General features: G+C 42.8%; 1 long non-coding RNA gene across 1 annotated transcript; it reads right to left on the minus strand.

The window, feature by feature from the left end:
* Positions 1-722: 722 nt before the first annotated feature.
* Positions 723-8,986, minus strand: LOC115155795 (uncharacterized). The gene is made up of 5 exons (XR_003868134.1): positions 8,724-8,986; positions 8,269-8,347; positions 7,945-8,083; positions 7,441-7,571; positions 723-6,212 (listed from the first exon to the last, which is right to left on the minus strand). It is a non-coding gene; the product is annotated as an uncharacterized LOC115155795 (long non-coding RNA).
* Positions 8,987-10,888: the final 1,902 nt, after the last annotated feature.

Below are 10,888 nucleotides of genomic sequence, written 5' to 3' on the forward strand. Positions count from 1 at the left end.
TGCCCAAAAGTGTTTTTTAGACTTATTTGGCAAATCTTGTTGCTTGCTACTCTGTTTACAGTTTGACAAGAACATGTGCATTTGTGAATGCTAGAAAGATAAAACAGCTACCTAGCTAGCTAGTTGAGTGCTGTGGCCAAAAATGACATGTTTTGAAAGTTGGATCATCTTATCCTTTAGAGGATTTAAAAAAGTGTTCTTACCCTATGATTTTGAACATTCAAAGCAACTGGGAAACATCCATGGCAGACATTGTCACCTTAGCTTGCTACATAACTTCTGAGTGATAGGAAGCACGAGCATCACCAATCAGCCTACACCCCTGCAAACACATCCATCGTTACTATGACAACTAGCATAGCCTTGTCAGCAAATGACTGCTGTCTGAAAACACACACATCCGATTTGGTCATTTGTAACTTGCTGTTTGGCCGGTCAGTAGTACAAAAAAAGACTTGGAAAAACAAAACTAATTTAACATTAAGGTCTGCAGTGTGAACAAGGCTTTGGAGATACCAGTATGACCTCTCACTCAAACCCGTCATTTTGTCTTATGTTGCACCTATCCCTAATTGTTACAAGAATGTTCTTATGTAAAAATGTGTCGAGTATTTTCAGATTTTGTTAAGTGGCGAAAAGTACAGTAAATGTACATAAAACCACCAGTGTAATATTTGGATTCCGTCTTGTATCAGGTGTTGTCCTCACCTTTAGTCTAATAATTTTCTCATAATCTCCAAACTGGTCCCTTTTGCTACCATTGTGATGCATATGCTTTCCATATTACTTCAGTAAGAAAAAAAGCCAACAATTTAGCCCAGGATATTTGTGAGAATCACAGATTTGGTAGGGTTTCAGACCTGTCAATCGATACCTAAGAAAAAAAGGTGTCCTGTTCATAAATATGGATTCCCCGTTAAAAAACAGCCAAGCTTTTACACCCCCACTTTCAGACAGTCAGTCAACCATGCCACCAGACAGACTATTTCTTTAGTACAAAGGAATTATTCTCTTCAAGTTCCTATGTTCCTTCCATTGCACTGTTAGTTTCTTCAGCTCTGTAGTGAAGGTTAATAGCCATGATGCAGGGGCACTGAGTGATTGTAGGATGTTGCCCTTGTGACAAAATGTGAGAGTCCGTTTCTGCCTTTCCACCCATATTGCCAGGGGCATCGTGTGTGTCAGCCTGTCACAGGGATAAATGGTGCTCACAGGTCTCCCTTTGGCTAACCAGCCTCTTTCTGACAGCCTCAGCAAATAACATCACACCATTCATAACTCATCCTGACACACACACAGTATGCCGACTGTTGCTCAGACTACGCCATTAACAAATCCTTAACATTCCAAACACACACACACTGAAAAAGTTTCCCATTTCCCCACACACACCATGACCAGTGGGGGTCAGACCAAATCCAAATCAACTTAACCATAACTCACAGTGACAGAGGAAAAATGGCATTTGGTGCAGCAGAAATGATATTCCTGTGTGTCAACGTGATGCATGCACTATTAGTGGATCAAAACGTTGGCTCAGTGGTACCCGGGTCCTCCTGTAGGGCTGGCTCTATGGGAAACTCTCTCTCCTATCTGTCACACGACACAGCACAACACTGATGGTGTGCCATTGATAGCGGCATCACTGATGACATTGTTGATGCTGTTGTCAAATGTGCTCTGTCACAACTCTGGAGGACAAATAAATAATGCTCATTAGAGGACATTTCTCTGTATTTCTCGCTCTCCCTCTATTCTGACTCTCACTCATTCCCTCAAACACATTCTCTCTCTTCCTCCCAAACACACACACGACATGGCAAGTGCGTTTTTCGATAAGAGTAAATAATCAAATAGGCAAATACATTCTCACAGAGGACATAGACACCATAGGGCAATCATGGGCAGACAGCACTTAACGATCCAGAGCAGAGAAGCAGCAGGCAGGCTAGTAGATGATGATTTATGACCAGTGAGAGAGAGGAGAGAATACAGAAGGAGAGACAGGACATCTCCCTAGGTTACACTTCAGATAGGTAGGGGGCAGCATTCAGAACAGGCCCTGAAGCGCTCATAAATATGATCAAATATGTACAAGAACGTTAACAGGAATCTACAGAAATGAATGTCCCATAGGCGACATCAGGTATTAGTGGAGTCATAATGTGACCGATGATCATGCCTGGAGCTTTTGTGTTTAACAGCCACAGTGCCTGAGGTTGTATTGCCTTTACATAAGACGTGGTGAGATATTCTACTCCTTTGTCAGATTGTATTGCACAGCGTTCTGTTACATGTCTACTTTTCTAATGCACTGTTCTGATTCTGTTCTGCTTGTGCGTGTGAGAGTTCCCACAGTAAGTGCTCTGACCCATGTCCTAATACACTGTTCAGGTTGTGTGGGCTGAGGCTTGGAGACGGAGGTAAATCTATTGATTTATCCGCTGTATCAGCTGGTCTCCTGAGTGTAGCTCTGTGTAAACTCTCTCTGCCAGGAGGCTGGGGATCAATAGCTGTATACAAATAAAGTCCATTGAACAAAGACTATTTCCTGTGAAGAGCAGCGAGTGACGTGGCCGGCGTCAGGGCGAACAAACTAAACACCCACACACTTCCTGATGTGAGCTCTTCTCACAGCTCTGCGCGTGGCAAAAACAGCAATGCTGCGATCTCATCCATTATGAATTAGAAAACATGAACACACACACACACACACTCGCAAAGATAGTAAGTCTTGGCCCATATATAATAGATCAAAACTAAAATGTGCTTCTGTTGGGTCTCTGCCTGTGATGGGGTCGTTACTAAGGCAGCTCCCCTGGGACAACACAGTGCACTCATTCAACACCGCAGTCCCTTTTATTGTCTATGAGAACCTCAATGGCTCCGGGTGGAAGTTACCCTTTGACACGCACAGATCTAGGATAAGCTTACCCTCCTATGAATCCTATCCTTACCTGTTGAGGAGGGTGGGGGTGAAACGGACCGATCAGTGCCTAGGGAGAACATAATATTACTCCACATGTATGCCTTGAATAGCTCTGATTAACGTCTCACCAAGTCAAGGCCATTGCCAAAGCAGCTACTTCAGCACTACCTCTATTCCAGCACTGTCCTGGAACTATGGAATATGGTCCCTCACACAAATTGTGGGCTCATCATATCACTGCTACAGTGTGCCTACCCTGTAGGCCCTCTCCTAAAACAACTGAAAACAGAGGGGAACTATGGAGCAACCATGACAAACGGGCACCCCGTGTCACTGCGCCTCCCGTCCTCTGTGAATCACAATCACCGCCACGGCCTTCCATGAATCCCTGCACACTCTGCCCGGGGCAAAGGAAAGAGATCGTTTGTAATGTTATTCTAAGCGATTCAAGTTTTTTTTTTAAATCATTAATTGGACCAGTGTTTCCCAAACTTGGTCCTCTGGACACCAAGGGGTGCACGTTTTGGTTTTTGCCCTAACACTACACAGCTGATTCAAATGATCAAAGCTTGATGACTAGTTGATTATTTGAATCTGTAGTGTAGTGCTACAGCAAATATCAAAACGCACCCCTTGGGGACCCGAGTTTGGGAAACCCTGAATTAGACAGCTAGCACACTCAGAGAAGGACTTTATGCATTATGTAATGGCTGTGACAACAGTGAGCTAATCAGCCCCACGCTTCCTGTCTCCTGTGGGATCGTGGGTAATTATGAATGAGCTGGAACATGCAATGTGACGAGTGAGGTAATGTGCTTTTAGTGCCGAGGACGACGGGGAGAGGAGGACTGGGAGAGCAAAGACATCGCTGCTTGCCACCAGAGAGAAATAGTAGTAGGAAAGAAGAAAGCGAGAGGGAGAATAAAAAGGGAAGATGAAAGGGGGACATAATAAAGGAGTTCACGCCACACAGCATGTTCTCTTACAGAAAGATTCATTATACAGTAGCCTAGCTTTGGACGGATGGATTTGAATAATCCATTCAATGTGACTGCATGATGAATGAGAAATGTTACATCTCAAGTCTACATATCAATACGTTTTGATTTACATGATCATGAAGATGAATACATCTTATTCACATTGGAATTCAAAGCCTTGGATGTCACATTTCTTCCCAATCAAAGCCCAGTAGATGGTGTTTCTGAGAAGAGCTGGGTTCTGGTTTATCTTCCAGTGGTAGTGTGTTCCAATTACTGATGTAGGCTCTGACTACTAAACCCTGCTCAGTAGGGGCCCTCTGCAGGCCCCTGGGGTTGTGTCCTCTTTGTACTGCTCTGTGCCAGCCTTCTCACCAGAGACAGCAATCCAGCCACACTCAGTCAGCAGATCTCTGAAGACCGGCTCAAAAACGCCACATGATGGCTGCCAGCATGACTCATGTTTGGTGTGTGTGTGTGTGTGTTACTGGGGTTATAATTACCCCCTGAGTGTGTGTGTACACGGCAATCAAAGTTATCTCCTGTAAGTGCCTGCAGACATAGTGACATATGTACACTAGGCATCTCAACCTCACACACGTGATACAGTGTGGAGGAGAGGACATGAAAAGGGAGTTCCAACCAACGCTACATAATCTTGCCCTTTCTCAGCATCTGGATACGGTCGCTCTGGCACCGCTGGAACAACTTTTCCATTCCCTTGAGTAGCATTGGATATGTGTACAGTACAGATGGCCTATGTGGAAGCATGTGCTGTTGTAAGTGGGCCTATTTGTTAGTGTGTCTGGTTAAAAATGTCTGCTTCTGTCAAGAGTTTCCTCCTTGAATCTATGATTCCATTGAAGAATGAGGAATTTATAGAATGGGGAAGTTATAGTGCGTCGACGAACTTCCCTGTTTTCATCTCTTAAAGATGATACGCTTCATATCTAACAGAAATGTGCAGTGTGTCTTATACATGCATGTAGAGAGTGAACAAGTATGACTCACAGCATTCCCCACAGATACTATATCATGTCTTGGAACGATGGTGCAGTCTGAGACATGGCACAGATCCAGCTGTAGGAAAACCTTGTCAATAGACAGAGCAGGAGACCCTCTTACATGTCCCTACATCCCAAATACGCACACATCTCAATAGCGACCAGGGTATTAGCGTTTCCATAAACAGCTTTTCCAACAGATCTGGAGTCCGTCTCCTATGAACCTCTGTCTTGTGCGATATGTGATAAACGGAAATACAGATTTCTGACGTTAATATTGCAGGAGAATGCGAATTATCTTCCAGACATTTGTTGCATTACTGAGAATGAGCTGCTTGTAGCTAAAAGTTTGTTGTGTGTGATTCTCATTGACAAGAGGTTTGTTCTGGCAGGCGTCGAGATATGAAATGTAGAGATGTCCCCTATCTCAGACAAAATGGCCGCCTGAGCTAGAAGGGCTTTGAACACTATTCAATAAACACAGGTAGCTAAATGGTGTTAAATAGAAACATGGTTCCTATTAGTGCAAAGAGAGGTTGCTGTTGTTTTTTTACTGTTACTATTAGTTTTGATTAAATAAATCCCTCTACAGGTACTAACTTTATATCCCATATTAAATTCAGATATAACTGCTAGATCACTAATAATCTCCTATGCCACATATGGTAGTCAGTCATATATAATTCAATATTATCAATCATATTCATGACTTATTATCAATAAGTAATTAGTCATGAGTCTAAACAAGACAGTACAGGAAACGGGGATATAAAAAAGAAGAATGACAGTCCTGGGTATACAAACCTATAGGGATGAATCGTTTGAGTAAGCTTGCCCTCTAGTGTCTGGCTAGTGAACTACTTTTCAAACAAACCGAGCAGAGCAAGAAGAGGCGAGGAATCCTCTGTATCATGTGACAAGAGAGATAGTAACAGGCATTTTAAAACAGGGCAGTGACAAAATACTAGCCTGTCCCCCCCAAAAAAAATATTCAAAATATGACATCTTGTTCAGTCGTCCTGTACCGCTCTCTCTCTCGTGTCAGCGGTCCAGCGAGCGTTTCTGGATGGCTTCCGAGACGGCGGTGCGATGACAGAGCAAGGGTCGTCACTGCTTACCACAGCCCGACACGATCATGTTAGCACCCGCCTACCAGAGACACACAGGCAGAGACAACACAGGTAAACACTTGGGCTCAAAGAGGCATGTACTCACCTCAGCACACTTATGGATGGCAGAAGGACCCACTCCTCCATCCATAATGTCCAGAGAGGGAAACTGACTCCTCAGCCAGCTCACCTGGCCACAAGCAGAAACAGACGTGTTAATGACATGTCCCAAATATGCCACACACCGACGTACATGCTCAAGACTGATGAAAATAAATCCACTGGGGCTGGTATCATTCACCTCCTCTTGCTGCAGCTTTCTGCTTCCCTTATTGCGGAATCATTGACATATTTTTAACTTGACGATTGGGGCTATCCCCAAGTTCTGGAAGGTCTGCTAAGTTAAGATCTTTCTTAACTTCTAAATCTATTTTAAATGTGCATCAGTAGGGCTTCAGACCAGGCCATAGCACCATCTCGGCAGCATCACTGGTATTAAATGTGGGAAATAGTTTGGATAGGAAGAAACACTGTGATGCTCTATTCATTGACACTCAACTCCTCTTTACTAATTCTATGGTTGTCTGAAATTGGCCTGGATCAAGCATCATGTAATTGGTTGATTTTAGGTTCTGTACTTTTTACTTGACTAGGCTTTTTCGGAGCTGCAATCTGCCTTTGTCGCTTTGCAGAAAGCCTTTGTTGAACTGAAAATTAGTACTTAATGCAGGTAAAACCAAGTACATAATTTTCCAATTCACTTGAAACTGTATCTGATGATTTATGCATATTGGATGATGCCCACATTAACCGTGTCCCTGTGTATAAATATCTTTGGCATCTGGATTGACAAAAAGTTATTTTAAAAAGTATATGGATGAGTTAGTTAGGAAGTTGAGAATAAATAGATCATGCCTCTCCCTAAACAGCAGAAAGCAGATCCTTCAGTCAACTTTCCTGCCAGTGCTAGACTACAGTGACACCATTTATATGAAAGCAGCTGCCGCTACACTGAAACCATTAGATGCAGTTTACAACGGCGCACTTCGCTTTATTACGGGAGGCAGGTTCAGTACATATCATTGCATCCTATAAGTCTCGTAGATCAATACACTGCTCTATTTCTGTTTAGAAAGCCCCCTTGCAAACTTCAACCGTACATTACTTCCTTGTTAAACTACAGACTTACAAGTCACCACAAGCAGATATCATTCTGAAATGTCTCATTCAAACTCAGATGACACAATGTCCACTCATGACATTGTAACAAACCTCTGCATTCAAGAGACCTTGTGTATAAGTCAGATTACAGATGAGGACAAATAAGCTTTTTCATGCTGCTTATCAGGGATGTGCTTTCTCTGGAGACACACAAAGTTAAGCAAGTTAACACTTATAGACACACAAAAACATACTACCTTGGGGATCATGTCCTCCATGAACTTCTACGGTTCCAAAGCCAGGCTCCACAGTCATGACCAGAGCCATGTTGATCTGTCCAGCCCACGGTGCCAACTCCTCTACTGTAGTCCCAGGCTTTATGGCCCACCTATAAGACACACACGTTTGTTTTACAATCCTTGTGTGCATCAAACAACTGATTCCCATCCAAAATCCTATTTTCTCTAACCTAACCCTTAACAGAACCCTAAACCTAAGACTAAAAAAGCATTTTTCCTTGTAGGGAATGGCAAATGTCTCCACTTTTCCTTGTGAGGAATTTTGGTCCCCACTATGATAGTAAAGCCAAACACACACACACATGGGTGAAGAAGACACATAGTAAAACTGGTTGAAGACACATAGTTGTGAACTTTCTCTGACTTGTGTGTGAATTACGCTTTACGTCCATTCTCTCTGACCATTAATGTCTCTCCCATATCTGGACCTCTCGTCTCCCTCTATAGTCAACACTGCTTCACCTTCATGCCTCTCTCTCTGATCTCCTTGATGAGGTTTCCAGCATTGGTGGTGGCCTCCTGGTGGAACGTGTACTGATTGGCTCCTGCTGCTGCCATGGGTTTCACCCACTGCTCTGGCCTGATACCATCACGTGCATGTCTGGAAGAAAACACACACACACTTTTGAGATGGCTGCTATGTTAAGTTGAACAATCTATGATACTATGTAGACCGAAATAGCATGGGGGCACCAGTGTCTGTGATAATATGGACTCCTCAATGTTTTGTTGTCCTATTACAAGGCGATATAGCACAACCATAGAGTGCGCGGTTGTGTTACTCACCAAAAAAGGGTCTGGCCCCACACACTTCCTCGGGCACTCCACCATGGGATGACCGAACATGATGTTGGGTACAAAACGACTTCAGGGAAACAACATACAATCATTAGCCTCATGTGATTTATTTTAATCCAGTCACTTTGGTGGTGATGCAAGGCAGGCAATAAGATAAATTGAAATGCAAATCAGTGCAATATTAGTGCTGAATAAAACTTAAGCTGACAAAATATAAGTAGCTAAAGAAAAATTGAGGATGTTGTAAACAGAGTTGCATAATGTTATGCAACCTGGACTGGCTTTGCTCAAATATACATGCATTCAGTGTTACAGCTAGCTAAACTGCTTGACATGATTGCTAAAGAAACTGAGGCTATGCTAGCTAGCTAGGACTAGCGGAAATCAATGCACTCCCTAGCTAGCGTTGTAGCCTATGAATCATCTGATGTGGCTTTGCTCACCCGTCCATAACGTCGAGGTGCAGGAAGTCAGCCCCGACTCCGTCATTGTAAACATTCAGTGCCTCACTGCTGAGGATGGACGGGCCTATTGTTTTTGCGCTGTATTAAAAACATATATTTATTTTTTATTTAACTAGGCAAATTAACTAGTTCCAGCATCTTTGCGCTGTAAGACATGTGGGTGCTATCTGCCCTGCTGTCACCTGGCTATGCAAGTAAGCAGTTCATGAAGTACTCGAACGTGTTAGTTTACTACTTCCGCGTTTAAAGCTGTTTTCAAAATAAAAGTACAAAAGCATCGAACGTCGCTTTTCCAAAGGTTGCCACTGGATGGCGGACAACTCATACTGAAGTTACCTATCAAATAATTGTTCCCATATTTTTCTATGGTGAAAGATTAATTCATATTGCCCACACAGCTCATATCATTCCCTAGTTGGCTGTAAGACTTAGTAGATTTGACTGAAGTTGAAAGGTAGAGATGAGCTGTGTTGGTTGGCCTCATTCCCGAGGTTGTGGGGGACCATCTCAGCAGTGTGTGAGAGAGCTGTCCCCTGAGAACAGGAGACAGAGCCAGACACGATCAAGGTCAATGGTCACATAAAGGACTGTGGGAGAGACCAATACCACATCTATAGGCTACTGCCTCTCTCTCTCTCTCTTTCACTCTCACACACACACATGCATATGCGCGCACACACACTCTTGTCTAAAGCATTTTGACTCTGTGTCCTGCTGTGGTCAAAGGTTTAAAAGATTTGAAGAGAGTTCATCCGTAGTCCAATCTCCGAGTTATTATGATTTATAAGAATGTGAAAAATGTATCCTTAGAAGTTCCAGCAGTGTTTTCTGTGGCTCTGACCCACTTCAGGCTAAGTCACATCTCACTGGGCACAGAGTCTATTCAAAGTCTATTCCACAATGGTTCAAAGTAACTTACTTCAATTAAGTGGAAATAACGTTTCAACCAGTATGTGTCCAGTGGGACACATGCCGATGAGAGTAAACACCAATCCGACATTTATGGGTTTGGGCTGCGGGTTGCGTTACCGCTGTAGAGTTGATGGTGGGCTGTAGTAGCAAGGTATGCACCGGGGGACAAGAAAGGTAATATGTTATTCTCACATTGACTTGAGTTAGAGTAAGTGGTTGTCATGATGAATGGGAGCCTTGAGTAAGAGCCTCTAAGAGAGCTGTAAAGCTTAAGGATATGACAGCCTCTCCATTGACACACACACACACACATACACACACACACTCACGCACGCACGCACACACACACACACACAGGCCCTGAGCAAGGTTGGGGCCAATAAACATTTACACTGTGTTTGTTTTACATGTCTGTCTTTCCTCATGACTCCATCTAAACATCATTCTCTCAGACGCCCTCTTAAGAGCTTTAGAGGTGGTGAAGTAGTCTCCTACTACAGGGGTACAGTAAAGACTATTTGTAAAGAGTCCAGGGTGGGTTGTATGGATACAAATCTACCTGTCTGCTCTATATAATACAGGTTGTTTCTCTGAGGTTAAGAGGGTTAATATTCTTGACTTTCCATGAGGTGACATTATGAAATGGTGCTCTCGGCGGTGGTGTTTTTTTAGTGAGAAGGCAGAGAACATTCACAGTGAAATGCCAAGGTTAAAGGCTTTTTTTAAGGCGCCGTATTTACATGTATTTACAACAAAAGCATCAGGACGACGAATCGAGAAAGTAACATAACTTGTAGTGTAACAGGGCGACATATGGTCACAACTTGGAGTCAAAATTGAGATACCATTGTGTAGTGGTTGTGTTTAGGAATTATGTGAATGACCTATGCTCCCCAAAGAGCAAAAGGGTTTAACCTTTTACTGCAGTGGGCTAAATCAGGATCACACAGAGTGTTTTATGGTAGTCTTAAACAAATCTACTTTGAAACAAAAGTATACACCTCACACACATGGTTATGGGCTTAAAGAAAAGAAGACACCTGTACCATGTCAGATATAGAGTTGAAAGGTATTACATTTTGAGTTTGCATCCCAATATTACATTTATTTACATCACAGAAGACTGAAATATAACAAAACTTTTTGACATAGAAACACCAGATTTTTTACGTTTAAAAAAGAATCATGTTTATTAATTATGAAATTATGAAAAATATGAATAATGTTCCACC

This window comes from Salmo trutta, chromosome 20 (assembly GCF_901001165.1).
Source record: "Salmo trutta chromosome 20, fSalTru1.1, whole genome shotgun sequence".
NCBI lineage: Eukaryota > Metazoa > Chordata > Actinopteri > Salmoniformes > Salmonidae > Salmo > Salmo trutta.